At 42.8% G+C, this 26312-nt stretch overlaps 1 long non-coding RNA gene across 4 annotated transcripts; it reads right to left on the reverse strand.

Annotated features, from left to right (window-relative positions):
* Window positions 1-299: 299 nt before the first annotated feature.
* LOC147027852 (uncharacterized) lies at window positions 300-20786 on the reverse strand. Of its 4 annotated transcripts, none has more exons than XR_015057309.1 (4): window positions 16961-20786; window positions 16746-16879; window positions 15070-15206; window positions 300-423 (listed from the first exon to the last, which is right to left on the reverse strand). It is a non-coding gene; the product is annotated as an uncharacterized LOC147027852 (long non-coding RNA). The 4 variants fall into 4 exon arrangements; XR_015057311.1 differs by adding an exon at window positions 13897-14965 and having other exon boundaries at window positions 16746-20786; XR_015057308.1 differs by having other exon boundaries at window positions 16746-20786.
* Window positions 20787-26312: the final 5526 nt, after the last annotated feature.

A 26312-nucleotide genomic window follows, 5' to 3' on the forward strand; every position in this document is an offset into this window, starting at 1 on the left:
ACGGTGGCTGGAGTGCAAATCCTGCCACCAACCTCCTAATAAGAAGTAACCCAACTGCAGGAGGACGTCCGCAGACACAGTTGGGCACTAGATATGGATGGCCGTTGGATCACAAGGAGCTCCTCCGCCCTTTGACAGGTTTTGTTTTTAATCCTGCTGGGTGTCCATATCCAAACACCCTCCTCACCAGAAAACCTGGTGGGGGAGACGGTTTAGTCGCCGACAACCCGACCATGGAACAGGTTAGTACAGGTTTACATGGTACCTGTAGCAGGTCACAGATCGAACCTGACCTGACGCACACTCAGCAGGGCAATTAAGGAGGAATTTCCTCCTCCCCAATGGATGACAACCGATGGGGTTTGTCGATGCTCTGTCCTTTAAATGCTGAGCCTCAAAGAAGCAGCAGGTACCGTTTTTACCCTGCGCACACGAAACGAAAAGCAGGGTTAAACAATAGGCCTTATTCAGATGACGTCACCGGTCACGTGACTGTGGCAGCTCCGCCATATTGAGTGGAAAGAAAGTATTACCGCGTCCATAACAACCGATAGTCTCCACTTCAACTACACCGTTATTTCCAAGCAAGCGATTTTTTTTCTCATAATGGGGAAGAGTTGTTGTGCCCCGGGATGTACTCAGCGATATACTAAAGGCTCTGGAGGGCAGTTTTACCGCTTTCCCGCCGAAGTAGACCGACGAAATCTTTGGATATCTGTTCTGAGAAGAGAACAATGGCGACCTGGAGAACATGACTGGTTGTGTCGCCTTCATTTTGTCTCCGGTATGTAACTAATTTCTGATACGTTATTTCAGTAGTTGGTAATATGGAATAGGCAAAACCGAGAAGCGAACGTAGAATTTTTCTTACATTCGCTTCTTAAATATATCAAATTAAACAGTCTTTTTGCTATGAAAAAATAAATATTACCTTAACATTACCTTCACAACAACAACTCCACCGCCTAGAACAGGATCTCATCTGAAAAAAAAATTCCTAAACATTACCTTCACAACGACAACTACACCGCCGAGAACGGGATCTCATCTAAAAAAATTAATATTACCTCAAGATTACCTTCACAACGACAACTACACCACCGAGAACAGGATCTCATCTGAAAAAAAAAAATATGAGAAGTGAACGTAGTATTCTTCTTACATTCACTTCTGACTTTACCTACAACTTGTTCAAATCTGTACACGCAATTTCCGGTTACTTCGAAATTAGCGATCAAATAACGTAAATCACGATTAAAAATTATTTTTTGATGATGCGGGAGATATCTTTATTAAAATCACTGGAGGAAATATACACCATGTCTGATATTAATTGGGTCCTTCATGTTTCCGATGATGCCTTTATCTCCCAGCATGCATCATTCCCCATGACAAAAACCAGAAACAAAAAAAAAAAACAGAAGCAAAAAAAAAAAACGGAAGCAAAATGGTCATAGCCAACGACACGGATTCACAATTGGCAGGGTATTGTGTTGTTTTTGTGGTTTCCTATTCTCTCATGTGCACGCGTTAAGTAATATTCACAAGATAGAAATAAAACCCAATCGTGTTTATACACCGCACAGCGTTTAAAAACAACCGGAAGCAAAAGGCCATAGGTAACGACACGGATTCCAAATAGCCAGGGGTATAGGGTTGTTGTTGTTTTTTTTCCTATTCTCTCATGTGCACGCGTTAAGTATGAAGCTCACTGCGTTCGCTATTAAATAGCTGGTGGTTACAAAATATTGTCTGATTTGTATCATTAAAATGCATTATATCCCTTGTTTTATTTACAGAATGAGGTAGGCTCGATCGCCTTTCTAACAGCTGTCTAACGCGCACAGTTCTGAGTTGTTTCACTACAGAAAGTCACATCGATATGTATAATACATAAAAAAACGAGAGGGGGAGCACTCGGTAGAGTGCAAAACCTCCGCCGCCAATACTGCTGGGTCACTTAAGTGAACCTGATATCCTATTCATTGTAGGTCAAAACGGATCAGACTCTACTGAACGATGATTGAATAAACCAAACGAGATCGACGCGCATGTAGAAATGCCAAAAAAAAAAAAAATCGAAATTTTTTTGAAAAAAAAGTTGCAAAATGTTTTTTTTTTCTCTAACAAATATTTTTTTGGGGGGGGGGTTGGAAATCACTTAAAACATGTAGAAATGCAAAAAAAATTCAAATATTCTTCAAATAAAATCGAAATTTTTTTGAAAAAAGTTGCAAAATTTTGTTTTGTTTTTTCTCTCACAAATTTTTTTTGGGGTTGGAAATCACTTAAAACATGTAGAAATGCAAAAACAATTTTTTTTTTCAAAATGGCCGCCATAGCGGCCATATTGGACTTTGGACCAAGTCCAAAATCTAATGTCATGATCCTTGGACTAGACCTAATCCCCCCACCAAGTTTTGTCGAAATCCGTCCAGGAGTTTTTCCGTAATACTGTTCACAAACAAACAAACAAGCCGGTAGGCGACGAGGGATTCGCGAGGATCGAAGCGCTGGATACTATGCTTTTCATTCTGACCAAGCCACCGACCAAGATTCATTGCCAAGACGTATTTGTTCACATACAATTGTTCCTCTGCCTGGCAAGATTTTTCCTATTGCGTAATTTGCCAACTGGCACTCCTCATAAAAAATGACGGTAAATAGACACCCTATTTTTTTGAAGGACTACCATTTGAAAAATAATCGGTTTGCTGGTTTGTGCTGTGGAGCCTCGCGTTGCAGTCACACACACACACACACACACACACACACACACACACACACACACACACACACACACACACACACACACACACACACACACACACACACACACACACGGAAAACCCGATAAACTTCTCTCAATGCTCTTGTTTGACCACACCTCCTGAGCCACACAATATTTTTCACAAGCCACACCCACTTTCCTACACCACTCCCACTTTTCATCAACCACGTCCACTTTCCCTAAGCTCCGCCCACTTTCCAAAGCCCCTCATAAAAAATGACGGGGAAGAGACACCCGATTTTTGAAGGACTACCATTTGAAAAATAAAACCTCAATCAAAAATCGGCTCCAGTAAAATTTTCTAAATATCTCGAAGTGTTTAATTCCAAAGTCTCGTTTCTCTACATTCAAAACTGAAGGACAAGTATTGAAAATACTGTACGCGGGTTTTCGGCCGCTGCACAGCAACGGGTGGTTGCTAGGCACCGAAATTCAAACGCGCACATTCCCAGTATATATTCTACATGTTGGCAAAGTTTCATCGAAATTGGTTCGCTGGTTCATGCTGTGGAGCCTCGCGTTGCAGACACACATACACACAAACAGACAGACAGAAAACCCGACAATAAGGGATATCTAGCATATATAGCGAATCCAACAAACAGACAGGGGTGAAAACAGTAACCTCCGTCCATCTTCGATGGCGGAGGTTAACTAGCACTTGGAAATATCCACAGCAGTGTGGCATTACACCGTATGTTTGTCATGGAAAAAATATAATGTATTTGTAAGTAAACTGACGAACGAAGATTTTTCTACAAACTTAGCATTTAGACACTTCACTTGAAATTAGCTTGTGGCAGCAGTCAGGTTAAAAAAAGTGACGCTGGTTGCTGAACAAAACAAGCAACAACGAATACAATAATAGTGAAATGAAAGAAAACAGGCTTACCTTTGCCCTCACGATAATACAGTTCTTGTCAGCTTTCATCGAGATTATGTCACTAACAAACCCGGCGACATAATATGAGTAAGCGTCCATACTCTTGAAGGCTTTCAGACTGGCTTGAGTGTATAGACTCGGCGTTTCAACAAGGTAAACATAGATGTCAGGGAAAACTATTTGAGGCCAAAATTTCCTTTCTGTTGTCCATTTATCCTTTGAAATAATATAAGGATCTTCACTAAGACCACACAGCTTCAGTTTTTCGCAGTACCTCTTAGGAATATCATCTAATCCATGGAAATAGCCCGGAAGTTCGCGTGACACGTGCGTGGTAGCCATGATTTTTTTGCCACTCAATATGGCGGAGCCTTACCTTCCGCTGTGGCGTCACTCGCTTAGTGCATAGGCTTAATTGGTTCATGTCTGTACGTCTGCCTTATCAGTTTATGATCGAGGAACAACTTATTTAAACTCGATGTTATATTTTGAACATGAATCGGAAGACAAGTTTGCCGTTTAGCACTACTTTGGCTCTGAATTCGTCCTTACCGCACATGTGCAGAGAGGAGTGAGATAATGAGTTTACTCTGTCCATCTGCATGGCAGTCAAAGAAAATTTAAAATCATTCCAAACAGGAAACTTACTGTTTTTGAAGATGTTATAAAGGACACAAACAACAGACATGGAGAACTAATGTGACATGTTAGATGAGGGTGATGTCATCGACACTTGGTAAAAAGGTGGTAAAACCCAGAATTAATTTTTTATACGCCTTTTGACCTCTGTTGTGCACCGCTCCTTCCCAATTCCATCTGTAGGCGATGCATGAAGTCATCGCCAAGTGCAGAAGGAAGGCAGAACTCGGTTTTTACTCCATTTGTTAGTTTTCTTGTTTCTCTGGGCGATATCTCAGCCATTCTTTGAGCTATGAAGCTGAAATTTGGGGACAAAAGTGAAGATGTTCTTTTTGGCAAAAAAAAAAGAGGTTTTATATATTTTTTTGATTACTCAATTAATTGATTAATTACTTAATTATCATCAATTTATTAATTACTTATTTTATTTCTCATCTGGGCAATATCTCGGGTACCTTTTGAGCCCAGCAGCTGATATTTGAACATGACAGTGACCAAGTGATTTGGCTGTACAGGGTATTTTTTTGATTTATTGATTAATCAGTTAATTGAATTATTCATTTTTCGATGAATTACTTAATTTTCAAAAAGTTACAGATTCGAATGAAACAGTGGCTGTTTTGGTAAGCTGTTAGCCAATCGATGAAGAAAATATTTATTTATTTTAATTGTGCAATTAATCAATCAATTATTGTATACCGTTCCCTCCCAATTCTGTCTCCATGAGCTGCACGGTAGTGTCACCAGCAATGTCATGCACTGGAGGATTTGTTATTTATTTATTTATTATTATTTATTTGGCATGGGGGGTGTACTTTGAATGTACCTGTACTTGTTCTTTAACTCCGCCGGGGTTGGGTTCCCACTGCCAACCTCCCAAACTCAGAGCGGATGCTTTCGAATCCTAAAGTCCAGCAACTTTCCTCGTATCAGGTGTTCCACAGCCAATCAGGAACTCACTAAGGTAACATGTGGCTTTTTCCACTCAACTTACAGAGACTTTTTTTGTCGACATAGTCGAGGCTCCTACAAAAGCTAGTACATTGAACGGATCAGGACATAACAGACAAAAACAGGATGGAAAACACAGATGCATCGGGTGCATAAGATGGATACAGAGGATGCATTGGATGGACAAGATGGATACAGATGATGCATGGGGTGGACAAGATGGATAAAGAGGATGCATGGGGTGGACAAGATGGATACAGATGATGCATTGGATGGACAAGATGGATAGAGGATGCATGGGGTGGACAAGATGGATAAAGAGGATGCATTGGGTGGACAAGATGGATACAGACGATGCATGGGGTGGACAAGATGGATAGAGGATGCATGGGGTGGACAAGATGGATACAGATGATGCATGGGGTGGACAAGATGGATAGAGGATGCATGGGGTGGACGAGATGGATACAGATGATGCATTGGGTGGACAAGATGGATACAGACGATGCATTGGGTGGACAAGATGGATAAAGAGGATGCATTGTGTGGACAAGATGGATAAAGAGGATGCATTGGGTGGACAAGATGGATAGAGGATGCATGGGGTGGACAAGATGGATAGAGGATACATGGGGTGGACAAGATGGATAAAGAGGATGCATTGGGTGGACAAGATGGATACAGATGATGCATTGGATGGACAAGATGGATAGAGGATGCATGGGGTGGACAAGATGGATAAAGAGGATGCATTGGGTGGACAAGATGGATACAGACGATGCATGGGGTGGACAAGATGGATAGAGGATGCATGGGGTGGACAAGATGGATACAGACGATGCATGGGGTGGACAAGATGGATAGAGGATGCATGGGGTGGACGAGATGGATACAGATGATGCATTGGGTGGACAAGATGGATACAGACGATGCATTGGGTGGACAAGATGGATAAAGAGGATGCATTGTGTGGACAAGATGGATAAAGAGGATGCATTGGGTGGACAAGATGGATAAAGAGGATGCATTGGGTGGACAAGATGGATAAAGAGGATGCATTGGGTGGACAAGATGGATAAAGAGGATGCATTGGGTGGACAAGATGGATAAAGAGGATGCATTGGGTGGACAAGATGGATACAGATGATGCATGGGGTGGACAAGATGGAAAAAGAAGTAAACTCCAAGGAGGGAAAACTGGATAATTGGAAGGAGGAGGTATTTGGGTGGGGTTAACGAGGGTAGAAAAGATCATGGTTTTGGATTGTGGACGATCTGAGATGGTGATGAACAGTTGTCATGAAGACCTGGAGGGAAGAATGAGGTTGAAGAGGACATGGAAGTTGAGAAGGGGGGAAAAGAGGAACAATTGAGTGGAGGTGAGCAGTGATTCCGGAATTAGATAGTTTCACCATAAGGGGGTTGATTGTGGACTACGTGAGCCCTGCAGAAGCTTGAGGGTGGAGGGAGAAAGCATGGAAAGAGTAGAGGGTGTAAGACCAGAAAAGAGGCAGTAGAAGATGCAGAAACCACCGACCTGTCTGTGATGGCGAAGTGAATGGCCCATAGATTTTGCTTCATTGAAAGAGATTCCAATGATATTGGAGGACTTGGTTTCCATGGTGTCAAACTGAGCAATTTGTGAGGCAGGGGAACAATCCCAGAGGGGGAGAGCAGTACTCCATCAAGCTGTGGATGAAGGCCTTGTAGGTAGATAGGAGTTCAAGTGTGCCAAGGAAGGACTTTGTATGATGAAGGATACTCAGTCGGCGGCTGGCTTTAGTTGCCAACTTTGAAATGTGGTTTGCCCAAGAAAGATCATAGTTGAGAGTGAGACCTAGAAGTTTGAATGACTGAACTTCCTCATGAGGATTGTTAAGAAAGTCGATGGCAGGGTTTGCCAGACGGTCCTTTCAGAGCGAGAGAGGTCCTCTTTTGTAAGGACCTCTCTTACCATCCTCTTTTGTAAGGCTTGCACTTTCTGACTCTCTCACGGCTTTACCTGAACTCCAATTCGATATCTGATTTCATATTTCATCGTCGCTAAGATGGTTTAAGACTCGGTTTCAAAAAACGGGAATAAAATCAGATTAATATTGATATTTAAAAAGGAAAAATACATTTTAATAGCAGTTTCTGGTCAGGTGCGATGTGGGGAGAGGGGGCAGGGGTGTTCGAGGAGGTACGAGAGAGGGAGGGAGGAGAGGGGGAGGGACGGCAGAGAGAGAGGGAGGGAGGAGAGATGTGGAGGATGGGAAAGTTGAGGTTTTGAAATCAGATTTTACATAATGTGGAATTCCCACAGGCCTCTGCTATCTCACATATATTGCGAACCGTGGTGTCTGTCCACGTATTAGTCTGTCTCCTATTTACGGCATTCGTCTGTCTCCCGTACATTTTCGTTTCACCTTTCATGATACAGTATAGTCAGTCACTTTATTGTCCTTTCCAGAAATCATTAAAATCAACATGAACATCTGGATTAAAGTAGATTTAATAAAAATCTTCATGGAATAACACAATTTTTTGTTAATTGCCCTCTTTTTAGACAAATCCAAACCTCCACCGCCCGATGTTGCACCACCATTTCACGGTGGGTGGTGCAAATAGCTTCAAGCTTTGGCCCTGAGTGAAACCAAGAGTGCAACACAAGTACCCTTTTTCAATTCTGTGAAATAATTTATATTGATCGATCAACTTGAACTTTTGCCATCACTAGGGAGGGGTACATTTGCTTGTTTTCCCCATCACTGGGGATGGGTACTTCGGCTTGTTTTTTCCCCCATCATTGGGGATGGGTATTTTTGCTTTTTTTCCCCCCATTACTTTGGATGGGTACTTTTGCTCCCCCCCCCCCCATCATTTGGGATGGGTAATTTTGATTTTTTTTTCCCCATCAATGGGGATGGGTACTTTTTCTTGTTTTTCCCATCACTGAGGATGGGTAATTTTGATTTTTTTCCCATCAATGGGGATGGGTACATTTTCTTGTTTTTCCCATCACTGAGGATGGGTAATTTTGATTGTTTTTCCCATCACGGGGGATGGGTACATTTGATTGTTTTCCCCTTTACTGAGGATGGGTACTTTTGTTTGTTTTCCCCATTACTGGGGATGGGTACTTTTGTTTGTTTTCCCCATTACTGAGGATGGGTACTTTTGTTTGTTTTCCCCATTACTGAAGATGGGTACTTTTGATTGTTTTCCCCATTACTGGGGATGGGTACTTTTTCTTGTTTTCCCCATTACTGGGGATGGGTACTTTTGTTTGTTTTCCCCATTACTGAGGATGGGTACTTTTGTTTGTTTCCCCCATTACTGGGGATGGGTACTTTTTCTTGTTTTCCCCATCACTGAGAATGGGTACTTTTGTTTGTTTTTCCCATTACTGGGGATGGGTAATTTTGCTTGTTTTTCCCATCGCTGGGGATGGGTACTTTTGTTTGTTTTTCCGATCACTGGGGATGAGTACTTTTGTTTGGTTTTCCCATCACTGGGGATGGGTACTTTTGTTTGTTTTTCCCATCACTGGGGATGGGTAATTTTGTTTGTTTTTCCCATCACTGGGGATGGGTACTTTTGTTTGTTTTTCCCATCACTGGGGATGGGTAATTTTGTTTGTTTTTCCCATCACTGGGGATGGGTACTTTTGTTTGTTTTCCCCTTTACTGAGGATGGGTACTTTTGTTTGTTTTCCCCATTACTGAGGATGGGTACTTTTGTTTGTTTTCCCCATTACTGAAGATGGGTACTTTTGTTTGTTTTCCCCATTACTGGGGATGGGTACTTTTGTTTGTTTTCCCCATTACTGAGGATGGGTACTTTTGTTTGTTTTCCCCATTACTGAAGATGGGTACTTTTGTTTGTTTTCCCCATTACTGGGGATGGGTACTTTTGCTTGTTTTTCCCATCACTGGAGATGAGTACTTTTGTTTGTTTTCCCATCACTGGGGATGAGTACTTTTGTTTGTTTTCCCCATTACTGAGGATGGGTACTTTTGTTTGTTTTTCCCATCACTGAGGTTTGTTTTTCCCATCACTGAGGATGGGTACTTTTGTTTGTTTTCCCCATTACTGGGGATGGGTACTTTTGCTTGTTTTTCCCATCACTGGAGATGGGTACTTTTGTTTGTTTTTCCCATCACTGGAGATGGGTACTTTTGTTTGTTTTCCCCATTGCTGAGGATGGGTACTTTTGTTTGTTTTTCCCATCACTGGGGATGGGTACTTTTGTTTGTTTTTCCCATCACTGGGGATGGGTACTTTTGTTTGTTTTTCCCATCACTGGGGATGGGTACTTTTGTTTGTTTTTCCCATCACTGGGGATGGGTACTTTTGCAAGTTATTTCATAACAAGCACATAAAGTGAAAAGTCAACAATGCTGAGATCTGATGATCACCAGTTTTTCGCTCATTTGCTTTTTCTTTCCCTTTAATAACATGGTAAGTCAGGTTAGTTTAAAACTGAAATGCCGACCGCTCCCTTTCCTGCGTCATCACACTCTTTGCTATCGGCCCCAAGCCATGTTCTCAATAACCGAATCTCAGGCCAGCTCTGCCCACAGTCCCCCCCCTCCCCTCCTTCCGGGCAATGCTGCTGTAAGAATTCGCACCCCCGCACGGAGCAAGCTATTATTAGTGAGCGGGATAGGTCGAGCTTGGCAGAGCCGCCGCTCGGACTCGGGAAAGGCCTTGACCTCATCCGGGCATGGAGCGGGTCGTTCCGACTGACCCCGCACTCCAAACCACCATAACCGCGGGCCACGGAGCGGGCTTGGGAAGGTGTTCGCACTCCTCACATTTGGAACCATCGCCGCGGCTGTTTGCCAGCGAATCGACGAGTTCGGATTCTCGTCCCACCCGAAGCGCCTATTATGGACAACGCGCGACAGGAGGATGACGGGAGGGAGGACAGTTAGGAATTGGATGAGGAAGGGGGACAGGAGGGGGGGCAGCAGGGGGGAAAGGAGGAGGGACCGCTCTCTACAAAGATCAGGCTTCCAACATCCCCCAAATAAGTATAGTATACATGTCAAATCCTGATGTTTGTACACAAACACAAGCGGTGTGTGTGTGTGTGTGTGTGTGTGTGTGTGTGTGTGTGTGTGTGTGTGTGTGTGTGTGTGTGTGTGTGTGTGTGTGTGTGTGTGTGTGTGTGTGTGTGTGTGTGTGTGTGTGTGTGTGTGTGTTTTAATAACCGTTATCAAAGTTGTTTGGAAATGGCAATGAATGCCTTCCTTGTCATTAGTAAATTAAGTTTTGAAGGAGCATGCCATGGAATATAAAAATATAAAGCTACTATAACTACAACAACTAGTTTACCGAGCCGAATTAATCCCACCTTCGTGAGGGGTCAGCATGAGAATGTTTCGGCCCAAGCTCTCACAAACCAGCTGGCCAAGCCTGACATTCCACTGAAGCTGGCGCATGTACGAGTGTTCGTGCTGGTTGGAGTGAACACGAGTACAATATTGCCCGCACACGAGTCCGAGCTACTACATACGTGAGGACTTGACAGTTCTGTTTCTGCCAATTATGGTTGAAATATCGAGTTGAAATGGTGTGAAGATTGCAGTTGTAATTGTAACTCACCGATCCAGGATTATGAGTCATTGCATTAATTTGCCCTCCTCCTATTGGTGTACCTTGGAAATATCAAGGGCCAGTTTTGAAGGTAATCTCACTGACAGATGTTGGTTCTGTAAATACAGCAGTATTAATTGTTACCCTGGCCAGAGGAGGGGGTATTGCATTTGGGTCCGTTTGTTACTTGGCAAAAAAAATAAAAAAAATTTACAAGTATGTTGATCGTGTGTGTGTGTGTGTGTGTGTGTGTGTGTGTGTGTGTGTGTGTGTGTGTGTGTGTGTGTGTGTGTGTGTGTGTGTGTGTGTGTGTGTGTGTGTGTGTGTGTGTGTGTGTCTGTCCGCCAGCCCAAACCGCTCAACCGACCGTACTGAAATTTTCAGAGATTAATGTCACCAACCCTGCGACAGTCCCGCATTGAAATTTCGTAAAATTATATCGACCTAAAAGGTTTACATCGACCAATTTGGAAAATTTGAAAATCAGAAATTGGCAGCCATATTGGAAAATCAGAAAAAAAACTTTGTAGAGCTTTATCTCTGAAACTGCACCAAGGAAAAAATTGAAACTTGGCACATGGCAAGTACTCCTCATGGGGAATGTGTTTTTTTTTTAATGACGTCATGGGTGCCTTCGTTATGACGTCATAATTGTATATGTAGAACACCACATCCAATCAGTATGAAACATTTTGAGGATCATTGAAGGATAAAATGGTCCACAGAAAAAAAATTTCATGAGGTCATTGGTTACGTGATTTGGCAGCCATATTGTTTAAAAAAAAAAAAAAACCTTCAAAATTCTTCTTCTCTGAAGTGGCTGAACAGATCAAGGCAAAACTTTATACGTGTGACCGCCTGTCCATGAGGAACAAAAGGTTCACACATATGATGTCATTGGTCACATGGGTTTAACAGCCATGTTGCATTTACCCTAAAACCCATAAAATCTTCTCCAGAACGGCTGGACAAATCTCGGGGACGCTTCACACAAGTGTTCCCCAAGCCAAGGGTGTACAAGTGGCATATAGGAAGTACTCCTCAAGCGGAATGTGTGGTATTTTTTATGACATCATAGGTACCTTCATCATGACGTCATAATTGCATATGTAGAATGCTACATCCGATAAGTATAAAAATGTTTGAGGGTCATCTAGGGTTATCATGGTCCACAAAAAAAATTTTTGATGACAACATCGGTAACGTGATTCGGCAGCCATATTGTTTGTTTTTTTTAAAACCTTAAAAAAATCCTCTTCTCTGAAATGGCTGAAAAGATCGAGGCTAAACTTCACACATATGACTGCCTATGCATGAGGAACAAAAGGGTCACACATATGATGTCATAGGTCACATGGTTTGGCAGACATATTGGATTTACCCTAAAACCTATAAAACTACACCACTTTCATATTTGTTTGTTTGTTTGTCCGGGCGATATCTCGGCCATCCTTTGTGCTAGTAAACTGAAATTTGGGGACAAAAGTGAAGATCTGTTTTGGCAAAAATGTTATTTTTTTATTTTTTGATTGATCAATTAATTGATTAATTACTTAATTATCATTGATATATTCATTAGTTATTTATTTTATTTCTCATCCTGGCAATATCTCAGGCACCTTTTGAGCTCGGAAGCTGATCTTTGTACATGACAGTGACCAAGTGATTTTACTATGAAGAGTATTTTTGGTTTATTTATTAATTAATTGATTAATTATTTTCTTTCTTGCTTGTCCAGGCGATATCTCAGCCATCCTTTGAAGCTGAAATTTGGGGACAAAAGTGAAGATGTGCTTTGGCAAAAATGTTATTTTTTGAATAATCAATTAATTGATTAATTATTATCGCTTTATTCATTACTTATTTATTTTATTTCTCATCCTTGCAATATCTCAGGCATATTTTGAGCGAGGAAGCTGATATTTGGACATGACGGTGACCAAGTGATTTAACTATAAGGGTTATTTTTGATTTATTGATTAATCAATTAATTATTCATTTTCCCATTAATTACTTAATTTTCAAAAAGTTACAGATTTGCATGATACAGTGGTGGTTCAGGTATGCTATTCAGCAATTGATTGAGAAATTATTTTTCAATTACTATTCATTTATTTTAATTATGCAATTAATCAATAAATCATTGTACACCGCTCCCTCCCAATTCTGACTCCATGTGTTGCAAGGCGGCATCGCCAGGCGCCACAGACGCCCTGACGATGTCGTGTGCTGGAGGATTTATTTATTTATTTATTTGGCATGGGGGCGGTGTACTTTGAATGTCCTGCTACTTGTTATTTAATTTTTCTATTATTTGATATTATAATGACTGTTGTTCCCGGAGGAAGGCATTAAGTGTTTAGCCGAGGTGTCCGTGGTGTCCTGCTTTTTTTGAAAACAAACAAAATACGTTTGTTTTTATTATGAGGCAGAATTTCAAGTGCAAATATTACGAGTTGACTATACTAGGAAGTATGTACAACCAGCCAGCTCCTTGGATAGCAGCCCTTTAGTTGTTATTGTTTTTCCAGCAATATGAGGTTCATTAAGCTTGTGTATATATGGTGTCATTGTGGTTTTATATGAATCACAAGTAAATGATATTAATCAACATATGGTATTCGGGATTTGAACCTGCGTTCCCTGGATCATGGTCCGGGGGTTCAGATGGCAACATGAACAGGCTAACCTGTATGACCTAGATATTCCACAACTCATTGTAATCATGATTGAAATATTATTACACTGACGTCACAGGCCAGCAAACACACTTATCAAGCAGATGTGCACCTATAAATGCAGAGACTGGATTCTGTAGGAGGTTGAAATCCCATCCCCCCCCCCTAGAAACGAGGGCACACAAATTATCACAATACAATTTACATAAGGAGTAATTATACTTGGAACATCAGACAACATTACAAAGACATATTCTGCCTGTTAGTAATCACCGAGAAAATGGACTGAATGAGCACCCGGGGATTGGTGGAGATCGGACCGTGGGATACACTGGTGCTGTGGGCGATAGCGTGCGCGCGCGCCTACACACCTTTCACTATGACGTCACAGTGCCAGAGGACCCGTTAATACATGACGTGGCGATCCAAGGCCATGGAGGAGGGTCGCCGCCGCAGGTGTCAATGGCATGGAATCTTGAATCACACGCAAGGGTGTGGGTTGTCGCACACTGAACCACATCTCGTTTGTTCCAACCAAGCACGTGCACACAGCGCAAGGTCGCGGTGGTTCTATTAATACGCAACATTTACCATTAAAAAAAAAAAAAAAAAAAAAAAAAAAAAAAAAACTTCCTTCTGTAAATTCTCCAGGCATTGTGCAAATGCAACCTGCCTCTTGAGGACTCAAAATTGCATTCAGTCACAATTAGTGTGTATGTATATATCGATTACACACACCATCAAGGAGGATTCTCACCTTAGAATCCTTCGTACGCAGTTATAACTTGTTATGAATAAACAAACGGAATTTCGTTTAAAACTTCCACGTTTTTCAAAACAGTAATTGGCCAATTCATCGTGTCGGGATGAAAGGAAGCAGGTCATCCAGCTCCTGACGTCATCGATCGGTGAAAGACTCCAGGGGCCACCACACAACATTTGTAATCGCAGTGAAAACTCCACCATCTGGAAGATCTTTTACATGGAGACATCAAGAATGCAAGCAGTTTCGGCGATTGCGTTCCTTAACGGGTGTGTGCGTTCGAATCGTGCCAATAGCACATGGTGTGGGCTATCCACTCGGCGAGGGCTGTGAGCAGTGCCGCTGTGCAGAGGCAACGTGACCCACAAAGCAGTGTTGTTTGTGTTGTTCGGGTTGTAAATAACGGGTCGTTCGGTTTAGCTTATTTGGTCCTTTTAATAATACTCTTCTTCTTCACATGCCGCACACGCCGCTCGCGCTCTATTTAGGGCACTCGGCGCGATCCTGGCTTCAGGCCAAGTTTCCACGCGTCACGACCTCCGCAGGGACCGCTCAGCCCCACTCGAACTCCGCGGGGACCGTCCAGCCTCGCTCCGAGTAGGCGAGCTCAATCTGGTGGCCACGTTGATGAGCGAAACGTGGATCCAATATCCCTCGGTGTGCAGGATGGCTTTTACCTGGCAAAGCAAATGGATACATCACAAGTAACCTACAGCCTGTCAGCAAGTTATGTTGACACAGAACCCTACACATTATACCAAAACTTAAAGGGTACACGTACACGATTTTGTAGAGCTCGCTGTTTGGTCGGCTCGTTAAAAGTCGTTCCTCCACTCTCCCGCCATTTTCCTCCTCCAGTGGCTGGTGTCGTCCGATTCCCATGGCTGCGCATTCTTGCAACCCCCGCATCTGGCAAGCCTGGAGAGTTTATCACACCCCTCAACGAGAGTTGAGGGAGGTCTTCGTCTTGCATTGGACCAAATTAGGTTGACGTTTATTTTTTGGTACACTTACTGACCAGATCAGCTTGAGAGTGGTCATGGCGGTTATAGGTCAGGAAGATTTAATGGACCGTTACAGTGGTGAACCATGATATACTGATCGGTACAGGGACTATCGCAACCGACCCAATATCGACCTAAGGCGAGCATGGCATATATTGTAATTCCATTGTAGACGAAACAGCCGGCTTTTGGCACCACCTCTAAGTGGAAGCAGATTTGCCGTTATAATGTGACATAAAAACAGGTGACCGAGTTCAAAGTTAGGAGTTCCATCCATGGAATCCAATTTCAATAACCGATGCTGACCATGACATGGCTTATCAAACGCTATGATCGAGCACAAAAAAAATCAAACGACCTGCTCTCAAAATATTCTCCTTTCACATTTGAGAGTCTATCATAAAGAAAATGAGGGCACTCTTCGACGTCGTCAGATATGCCTCCACCCAATGTGACCACTCATTTTCATAAATGCCAAGGTGAGCCAATGAAAAAAGCCAATAATTCACTAGGTTTCAGAAAAGCGATGATAATAGAAAACCGATACGCCAAGAAAACCTTTAGAAAACCAAGACGCCAAGGTGAACAACGAATAGCCAAGATCTTGTGAAAAAAGCCAAGGAGTGGTCACACTGCCTCCACCCACATAAGAAAACATGGCTGCCAAACCAAGTGACCGATGACGTCATCAATTTTTTTTCCACCCCATACAATTTAGCCCGAGATGACCCTCCAAATTTTTCATAATCATCGGATAAAGTGTTCTACGTACTATAAGCAATTATGACGTCACAATTAAGCCACCTATGACATCATTAAAAAAAATCACACTTGTTTCCCATGGGGAGTACTTCACACGTGCCAAGTTTCAATTTTTTTTCCCATTGAGCGGTTTCGGAGATACAGAAGACCCAAAGTTTTTCCTTTTTTCCAACATGGCTGTCACACCGCGTAACCGATGACATCGTAGTTATCATTAGAATGTTCTACATGCGTCGTCACACCTATGGTGAAAAATTTGTGTCAATCAGAAAAGCGGTTCCATAGAAAACAGAGAAAATTAGCACGGACGTACATACGTACGTACATATGGACGAATGGACAACCCAAAACTGTAATTCCTCCTGCGACTTTGTCACGGAGGTACAAAAACACCAACTCTCAAACCTCATCTCGACCATCAGTTAGAACTAATAGGGGCCACTACCTTTCAATTTCCCTCTGAATTTTGTGTGTGTTGTGCGATGGCTCCTTGCGTGAAAAAACAACTTGGAAGATGTACATCTTCCAAGTGTTTTTTGGAAGATGCTATAATTACAGCAGTTGTGTTAAATAATGAACACTCTTCAGATAATGGCTAACTAGATGGGAAAAATTTCAGGATTTGTGCATGGAAGACACTGAAAGACATGATGAACCACATTTGAAGGTCCCTCCGAAAAAGTTTGATTACCTTTTTCAAAAAGGCTCGAGGCTCGATACACATCTGAGATTCCATTTCACCTGCAGCATGGGTAGAAGCAACACTCGGGTTGTTGGAAGATGCTCCACTTCCATTGGCTGTCCTCTCAAAACTGCTGGACAGGACTGACAAAAAAAAAATTACTCAAAAAGAAACAATCTCAGCCACATCCGTCACGAAAAGAGAGACGCTCAAGTCCATCATACCTATCAGTTATAACTGACATCAAAAACAGATCAGTTATGAATGAGAGTCCACGTGAAGCTTTGCAAACTTCCTCCAGTCAAATAAATCCTGGCTGGAATAAATAAATAAATAAAAACCGTTCTCTTCTGGAAACGATTTCCACTTGGATGTGTCTGTTCCACTGCAATGTGCTGCTACCGCCAGAGGGCTGAAGATCAAATTTTCGGGCGGCACCTGTTCATCCAAATTCCATCACCAACAACAGGCCACCCCCCACAACATAATGCTCGGTTGACCTTACGAATATGACTGATGTCGACGGTCTGTGTAAGGGAGGGAGGATGTCGGCAAGAGCGGCACAGTTCTCTCCCAGACAGCGCATATTGAGGCTTCAAGCAGACGTACAAGTACAATTGGAACTGGGCCAGCAACGCAAAGTACGTTTGATCCAACCGCTAGGCCGATGCAATCTGTTTAAAAGAGAAACATGTGCTGTAATCATCATCTTGGCAAGCGGCCCGTACTACTCAATGTCAAGGGTACGTGTTTCTGTGGCTTCTTCATCTGAGTATAAAATACATTTACTCATACACAGTTGTTTTGGATAGGGTTAAAGAAGGGCATGTGTTAACTGGTTAAACTTACTTCGGCTTTTGCCAGTGCTTTAAATATTTGGAGTAAACTAGTCATTTAGAGTATTTCTAAACGCAAATCAAAAAAAAAAATAAACGAGAAGGGAACTCGGTTGAGCGCATACCTCCGCCATGTGATGCCGAATCCACAAGAACATATCAGGCCCAATACATTTTTGAAATATCATGCTATATAATTATAATGGTTTTTGAGTCCCATCTCTCAATGGTGAAGAATCACTTAAAAATTAGATAATCCTCATATCCAGATCCGGATTCAGATCCTCAGCAAAATCGAACCAATTTGGCGCAGTCACACGCCCAAACTGTCCACCAAGTTTCATCCAAATCCGTCCACAACCTTTTGAGATATCGTGCTATATATGAGTTTTGCCCGATCTCCCAATGGTGAAGAATCACTGAAAAAATTCTCGGATCCAGATCCGGATTTGGATCTTCACCGGAATTGAATCAATTCTTCCTTGTCACAAACCCAATGTGTCCAAAAAGTTTCGTCCGACTCCGTCAACAACTTTTTGAGATTATCGTGCTATTTATCATTTTTGGCCCCGTTTCTCAATGGTGAAGCATCGCTTTAAAAATACCAGTCACCTAATCCGGATCTTCAACAAAATCGAATCAGTTCATCCTTGTCACACACTGAACCTGTCCACAAAATATCATCCGGATTCGTCCGCAACTTTTTGAGATATCCTGCACACAAACAGACAAATAAGAAGAAGACGTCATGCAGAGCACGATACTTGCAAAATCCAGAAAACAAATTTGACCTCAAAAATAATTGGTGATTGAATTCAATGACCAAATATGCAACTCCTCTTCAAATTTCAAGTCAATCGGATGAAAATTGACAATTTTAGAAATTCAACCTATGTTGACCTCAAATAATAATTTGTGGTTGAATCCAGTGACCTGATAATACAAATCCTCTTCCAATTTCAAGTCAATGGGATGAAAATTGAGGATTTTTAGAAATCTCACCTAAGTTGTGACCTTTGACCTATGTTGACCTTTTCGCCGATGTTGTCATCAAAAATAATTGGCTAGTTGAATTCAGTGACATGAATTACAAATCCTCTTCAAATTTAAAGTCAATCGGATGAAAATTGAGGATTTTATAAATCCCACCTAAGTTGTTGACCTTTGGCCTATGTTGACCTTTTGACCTCAAAAACAATAGGCTTCTTCCTGATGACAAACTCTACCATGTGGTGAAGTTTAGGGAAGATTGGTTTAAAATTGTGACCTGTAGGCGATAAACAGACAAACGAACAAACAGAACAAGCCGGTAGGCGACGAGGGATCCGCTGGGATCGAAGCGCTGGATACGATGCTTTTCATTCTGACCGATCCACCGACGAAGATTCATTGCCAAGACGTATTGGTTCACATACAATTGTTCCTCCGCCTGGCAAGATTTTTCCTATTGCGTATTTTTCCAACTGGCACTCATAAAAAATGACGGTAAATAGACACCCAATTTTTAAAGGACTACCATTTTAAAAATAAAACCTCAATCAAAAATCGGCTCGAGTAAAATTTTCTAAATATCTCGAAGTGTTTAATTCCGAAGTCTCGTTTCTCCACATTCAAAACTGAAGGACAAGTATTGAAAATAGTGAACGTAGGTCGAGAAAAAGTATTTTTTCGAATTTTGCGTATTTCAGCCCCAACACCCTTGGTGATCGAATCTGGAAAAATGCTGCGGTTCAATTTTGTACTAGTTATTAAACTCTATCCATACACCGAATTTGAACGTTGCGCCGTCGATGGTTTCCGAGGTCAAGGTCACTTAACATATTCCCTGGTTCACCACCTTTCCACATTCGGAGTGCTGCCATTCGGAAACTATGAGAGATAGAGGAACGTTACGTTGTCGCGATAACTAGATGGGGATGCAAGGAATAGGCAGGAGTTGGTCCGGTCGCTCTACCCATCATAGAAGCCGCGCTACATCAGTTACCGTTTGAGTTCTTAAAACGCGGTTTTTCGGCCGCTGTACAGCAACGGGTGGTTGCTTCGCAACAAAACTCAAACGCGCACACTCCCAGCCCATTTGGCACCTGTTCGCCAAGTTTCATCGAAATCGGTTTGCTGGTTTGTGCTGTGGAGCCTTGCGTTGCACACACACACACACACACACACACACACACACACACACACACACACACACACACACACACACACACACACACACACACACACACACACACGGAAACCCCGACAATAACGGATATCTAGCGAATCCCAATAATAAGAAAAAGACGTCGTGCTGAGCACGATACTTGCAAAATCCATCCCCCTCTCCAAAGGTTGCCATGGATACATGAGATTGTCCATTTCATTAAGATTAAAATTCACAATCTTTATCAAAGTTCAGGTCAATCCTATGAAAATAGTTGGTTTCCCAATTCAGTGATGAAATTTGAACAATATTTGTGAGTTGAAAGTCAATCAGATTAAAATTGACAATTTTTCAAATAAAATCGGATGATTTTAGAAGCTTGACATTGAGTTGATCTTTCAACTTTTGACCTCAAAAATAGTTGGTTTCCCAAACCAGTGATGCAATATGCAAATCTTGCTCAAATTTCAAGTCAATTGGATGAAAAATGACAATTTCAGAAATTTGACCTCAAGATGACCTTTGACCTCAAAATCAATAGGCTTCTCAGTTGAGACGACCTCTACGACTTGGTGAAGTTTCATGACGATCGGTTTAGAATTGTGACCTGTAGGCGACAGACAGACAAACAAAATTAACTGACCAATACACTTTATGCAATCTTTATCAAAAAACAAACAAAACAATAATAATAATAATAATAATAATAATAATAATAGTAATAATAAAAGCAATCTCTCATAATGCTTCATGTTCCTCTTTCACACGTGTGGTTCTCATTAGTGTATCATAATTCCCCACTCTTTTTCTATTTGAACAGACTGCTCTCAATTCGACTTTTCATTCATACCTTGCCTAAAAAATCCAACTGTTACAACGTTTCTTCTCTCCATTCTCTTAATTCACCTTCATTGCATCCATCAAGAAATGTCTTTAATCGCCTCTCTGACCTAGAAATTAAAAAAAAACCCAGTTTGCAATGAATGTTCGCTTTCCATCATTCGTCATTTTTTTCCAACTTCAGTGCCAACTCACCCCTCTCAAAGCAACCATTACATTCATCCCCCTCCAAGTTTCCCCCTCACCATTCTCCCTCAACCCCTTCTCAAAATTGGCCCCCACCTCACTTCTCCGTCCATCCACCCCCTCACTCACCCTTCTCAAAGTTTCCCCCCCCTCACATCCACAAAGCTGCCTCCTTCCCCTGCCCTCTCTCCTCCATCTCATCACTCCACCTCCTCAAATCCTCAACTGCCTTCTGCCTCCTCTCTTATTACTCCCCACTGTACCTCAACCCAGCTGCACCACAGAGCCTTTTCTACTCCTCATCCGGCCATCTCCCCTCGCTATTCTGCAATCCCCCACACTCTTTCAACAACTCTCCTTACCTCCCCCCCCACCTCCTCCCTTGTCTGACCCTCTCCCTCCCCTCCTAACCCCTGCACCCAAAGCCTCCTCCCCTCCCTCTTCATTAACAGTGTGGACCTCAAATATCCGGAGCCTTCGCTCAAACCTGACAGATCTTTCCATACAGATTGCCACTGACAAACCGGACATAATCTGTCCAACAGAAACGTTACTCCCTCCTCCGATATGACAGACCTGAGCCTCGTCCTAGTGGAGGAGTTGCTCTCTTCATCAAATACTCTATTCCTCACTCTCCATGCACTGCCCTCACTCCCCCAGGAATACCTCTGGCAACAGCTTCCCCTCCATTCCCACCTCATGTTTATATGTGTACTGTATTGTCCACCAACAGTGATGACTCAATTTACACCTCACTATCCGAAAACATGGACCAACTTCTATCCTCTCATCCAAACTCTCTTTTCCTCATATGTGGTGACTTCAATTGTCATCATGCTAGTTGGCTCGGTGTGGGTACCTCCCTCACCTGTCATGGCACTTCAGCAAAAGACTTGGGATGCCACGTCATGCCACTCATTGGGACTGACTCAATAGATCAACTTCCTTACCCGGATCTCAACCAATGGTACTCCATCTCTTCTGGATCTGATTTTGACAAATTTCCCTGAAAATATCTGCTGTTCTTCCTCCGCTCCAATTGGTACTTCTGACCACGTCCTTGTCAAAGTGGACATCTCTGCCTGTTATGAAAGAACCACCTCACCGCCGTCGAGTCTGGCATTTCAATCAGGCCGACTGGCAGGGTCTCCAAGCAGCCATCCAACTTATAGACTGGTCTCCCATCGCTACTTTCTCAAACATCAACTCGTCCTGGGAATTATTTCAAAGAAACTTGCTCTCCCTCATGCTCAGCTTTATCCCCTCTCGTCTTCAGTTGTCCTTCCCTTCCTCCCGCCCTTGGTTTACTGAAGCTTGTGGCGAGGCAGTTGTCCTGAAACAACTTGCCTTTGCCTCATGGAAAGCAAACCCAACTGAGGGCAATCTCAGTTCCTTCCACAAAGCTCGGAACAAGTGTGTATCTACCCTCAGGAGAGGGTAGACTTGTGTATGTTCCCCCTCCATCCCCTCCGTTACCTCAAATGGCCGCACTGCCGATACCGCACATGAAAGGCTCAATGTCTAAACTCGGTGTTTGCATCGAAATCTTGTGTCCCAAACCCATCGCTTTCTCTACCCACCTTACCCAGTTGCACCCAACTGTCCCTGGTCTCTGTGTCCTTTTCTCCTGACAAGGTAGAGAGCTTGCTGTAAAACCGACTCAGATTCTGCAACCGGTCCAGACGGCATCAGCCCACGTGTCCTAAAACCTGCTCATCTGCTCTTTATTGCTCACTGTTCTATTCACCCTCTCATTTGCTCAAGGTCATGTGCCATCTGCTTGGAAATCAGCAAACATCACCGCCCTGCATAAACAAGGTGCAAAAACAGATCCCTGCAACTACACACCAATCAGCCTTCTCCCAGTCATCAGCAAGGTTATGGAATCCATCATCGCTTCAGACATTAAATCCTTCCTCTTCTCCAATGGCTTGATTTGTGGTCTTCAATTTGGTTTGAGACCAGGTCACTCTACTCCGGATATGCTGCTTCTGCTCTCCCAACAATGGATGGAGGTACTCAATGCCAGACATGAAATCAGAGCCATATCCCGTGACATATCGCGTGCTTTTGACAGGGTCTGGCACCCTGCACTACTCACCAAACTCTCTTCCTATGGTATCCAAGGCCATCTCCACTCATGGTTCGCAGATGTAGAAACAAACTCTGAACCTTCAATACAATTAGAATATTTATTCAAAACACAGGACACATTTAGAATGCGCATAGGAGATTCTGGACAATACATACGAGTTCCAGATCTCTCAACATAACCGGAGAATCTTCATCTTTTTGTAGTTTCCAGTAAGACGCAGTTTGTAAATAATTTTCTGATGCTGACGCCAGTTCGCCCGGTCTTGACAATTTCCAGGTGAACCTTATCTTGTCTTCTTTGACAGCTCCTGCTTAAATGGTTGGAAGACATACTCAAACCCGGACATATTAATAGCACAGAATGCTGGAATGATGTCAAACGCCAACTCCAATGGCCATTAAAACAAGTTTCCATTTTATGTAGGTTAAAAGTCAGTCTGCTTCTCCCAAAACTGGGAAGATTTATAATTTTGAAGCGACCAGAGCGCCTGTACATTTTCCTAAGTCCACATTCCAACTCGTTTGTGTCTTCCATACAGAATTCTCAAAATTGTTCGACATGACAGGCAATTCTTCTTTATATTCAACTAATACTGGCAAAGTTCAACCTATTTACACATTTAATATGCAGGTGATCTTTCCGTACAGAGAAGTAGTATAATTATGTTAATTCCAAATGGATACATACTTAAAACATCATATCATATTTGAGTACATTTATTTCAGGATTAATATATTTTATTTTAATAATCATCAATTTATTTCTTTTATCACCCCCAAACCCATCATGATAAAATGTTTCTACACAGACTTCCTCTCCTGTCACAGTCAACGTGTGGCCCTGAATGGGATTCTCTTATCCCCTCGTCCTGTCCAAGCTGGAGTTCCTCAAAGCAGCGTCCTGGGCCCCGTCCTTTTTCTCGTTTTTATCAATGATCTCTCCGACTCTCTGAAAATCCTCTATATCTCTTTGCTGATGACTCCACCCTCTGCCGTTCCATCTGTCATCCCTTAGACCGGCAAACAGCAGCTTCTTCATTCTCTGCAGATCTGGATAAAAATCACAAACTGGTCCAACACATCGAACATGTCTTTCAATCCGGACAAATCTCACACTCACACTACGTCTCTCCGAAAGGACTGTTTGGACCCCCCCCCCCCAATCTACTTTCTCAACAATTCTCTGGAAGAAGTCCTTTCTTTCAAGCTTCTGCGTCTCACTATCTGCTATGATTTTTCCTGGGAAAGCCACATTTCCAACCTGGCCTCCAAAGCCAATCGCTGACTGAAAATCCTCCGTCGCGCAAAGTCCTTCCTCGAACCCACATGAGCTCCTGACCATATATAAAGCTTTCGTCCTTAGCATGATGGAATACTGCTCTCCCTTCTGGGCTGGTGCTCCTGCCTCTCACCTTTCTCGGCTTCACGCTGTGGAAACCAAAGCATTTAGGATCATTGGTATCTCCCACGATGAGGCTGAGTCTTTGGGCCTCTCTCTCTCACCACAGGCAGGTCAGTGGTCTTTCTGTCTTCTACAATCTCCTCTCCGGTCTCGCCCCCCGTCGGCAATATTCTCATGGATCGGCAATTGGGATTGGGGCCAAACAGTTATGTACATTGTTCCACCTCAAGATCCCCTGAAAACCTTTCTTTTTCTCTGTTTGCAAGCAAAAAGGTCAATGGTTGTTTTGTCAAAGGTTAATTGCATACACAAAAAAAGATTACATATGTAGAGAGCACACAACATTAAACAATAGCCGTATCTACCTCGAAGTACAATCGATAAGTGGGAGGCCACAAGTCGCGCCATGCGTTTTGTTCCACATCCTGAAACCCACCCACGTGTGGGAATGGCACCCAACAACAGCAAACATGCGCGCGCGCACGCACGCACGCACGCACGCACGCACGCACGCACGCACGCACGCACGCACGCACGCACGCACGCACGCACGCACGCACGCACACACACACACACACACACACACACACACACACACACACACACACACACACACACACACACAATGGCTCCATTCCACATTCTGAAACTCGCATAAGGAGATAACAACCAACGATGACACACATGCCGTTCGTTGCCTTGGCTCCTGGAAGTGCTGATATACATGCAGCAGTTGGTGCAAATTCAAGTGTTGGAGGTAACGCGAACCATGCGAACGTTCCAGTGGAGATGAGGTGTGAGCAACTTTACCGCTGTAGCATCTGAGCACTCAAGTCTCTTCCACACGAGCAAAAATCATTTGCATATGTCTGCCTTCAGGTTTCTAATTCTTCAGAACCCTCCACAATCATGGGATGACTTCTGCACATTCTTGGGGGCAGGCCAAAAACAATGCACGAGATGAACGAGATAGATCTTCCCCCCCCAAAAATTTTAATCTCCACACGAGATTGATTTTTCAAAGCACCTTTATGGGAACATGACCCCAGAAAGGCCGATTATCAATGACTTTGTCTTTCTGCCCCCTTAAGTCACATGACATGAAGCACACTGACCTTTTGCCTTCCTCTGAAAGCCTAACTTAATTCCATTGCCATTGTCCCATCCTGTTCTTGACAGTCATTCCATTCCCTATTTTTTTTCCCCCCACCTCCACATGAGTGGGGATCACGAAAGAGTGATGTTGAACTGATCGAGGGGCAGTGGAATAACAATTGGGTACAACCAGTAAGGGAATACAGGAACAGGAAAAGAAGAGGGAGAGCGAGGTCGACTGAAACCAGCAAGTGAGAGGGTTGGGTTTGGAAGGGTTCATGGGATTGATCAAGATCATGGGTCAAAATGGGGGGGGGTGACATGAGCTGGTGGGGCACCACTTCATGCTTGAAGGCCTGAGGGAATAGTGAGAAAGAAAGGCCTCAGGAAGGTGGTTTCAGAAATGGGATAAGCCGGTTGGTGAGCGAGATAAGAAGAATAAGATAAGACAAGATAATATAAACACGAAAATAACGGCCTTTCAGAAATTTGTCAGGTAAAGCCAGATTAGATCTGTGGCTTGCTACAGGAGGAGAGGAGATTGTAGTTAGGGAGTGACATTCATTTACACTTTTGAGAACAACGCTGATATTCACACTGATGACACCCCTCATATCACTAGTTAGAAATATACAACTTAAGAAAAAACATTTCCAGGGGTTTGCACTGAAGAAGGGCCCCAGTGGGGGGGTCCAAAAAGGGTCTCAATTACACTTTTGAAAACAAAGCTGAAATTGATACTGAAATATCCCCTCACATCGCTTGTCACAAAAATGTAACTTAAGAAAGGATAGTCCCTGGTGTTTCAGCTTAAGAAGGGTTCTAACGGACGAAGAAGGGTCATAACTCTTCATAGCCAAGAGAGACAAGGACTAGACACGTACGAGCTTGATAATAGAATTTATTGTGAAACATACAGGAGGAAACAGTAAAATAAAGGTAACTAGCATCAATTCTTGGCTTGGGGGCTCTTGCTT

This window comes from Eptatretus burgeri, chromosome 4 (assembly GCF_056783735.1).
Source record: "Eptatretus burgeri isolate ZD-2024b chromosome 4, Ebu_testis_v1, whole genome shotgun sequence".
Lineage (NCBI taxonomy): Eukaryota > Metazoa > Chordata > Myxini > Myxiniformes > Myxinidae > Eptatretus > Eptatretus burgeri.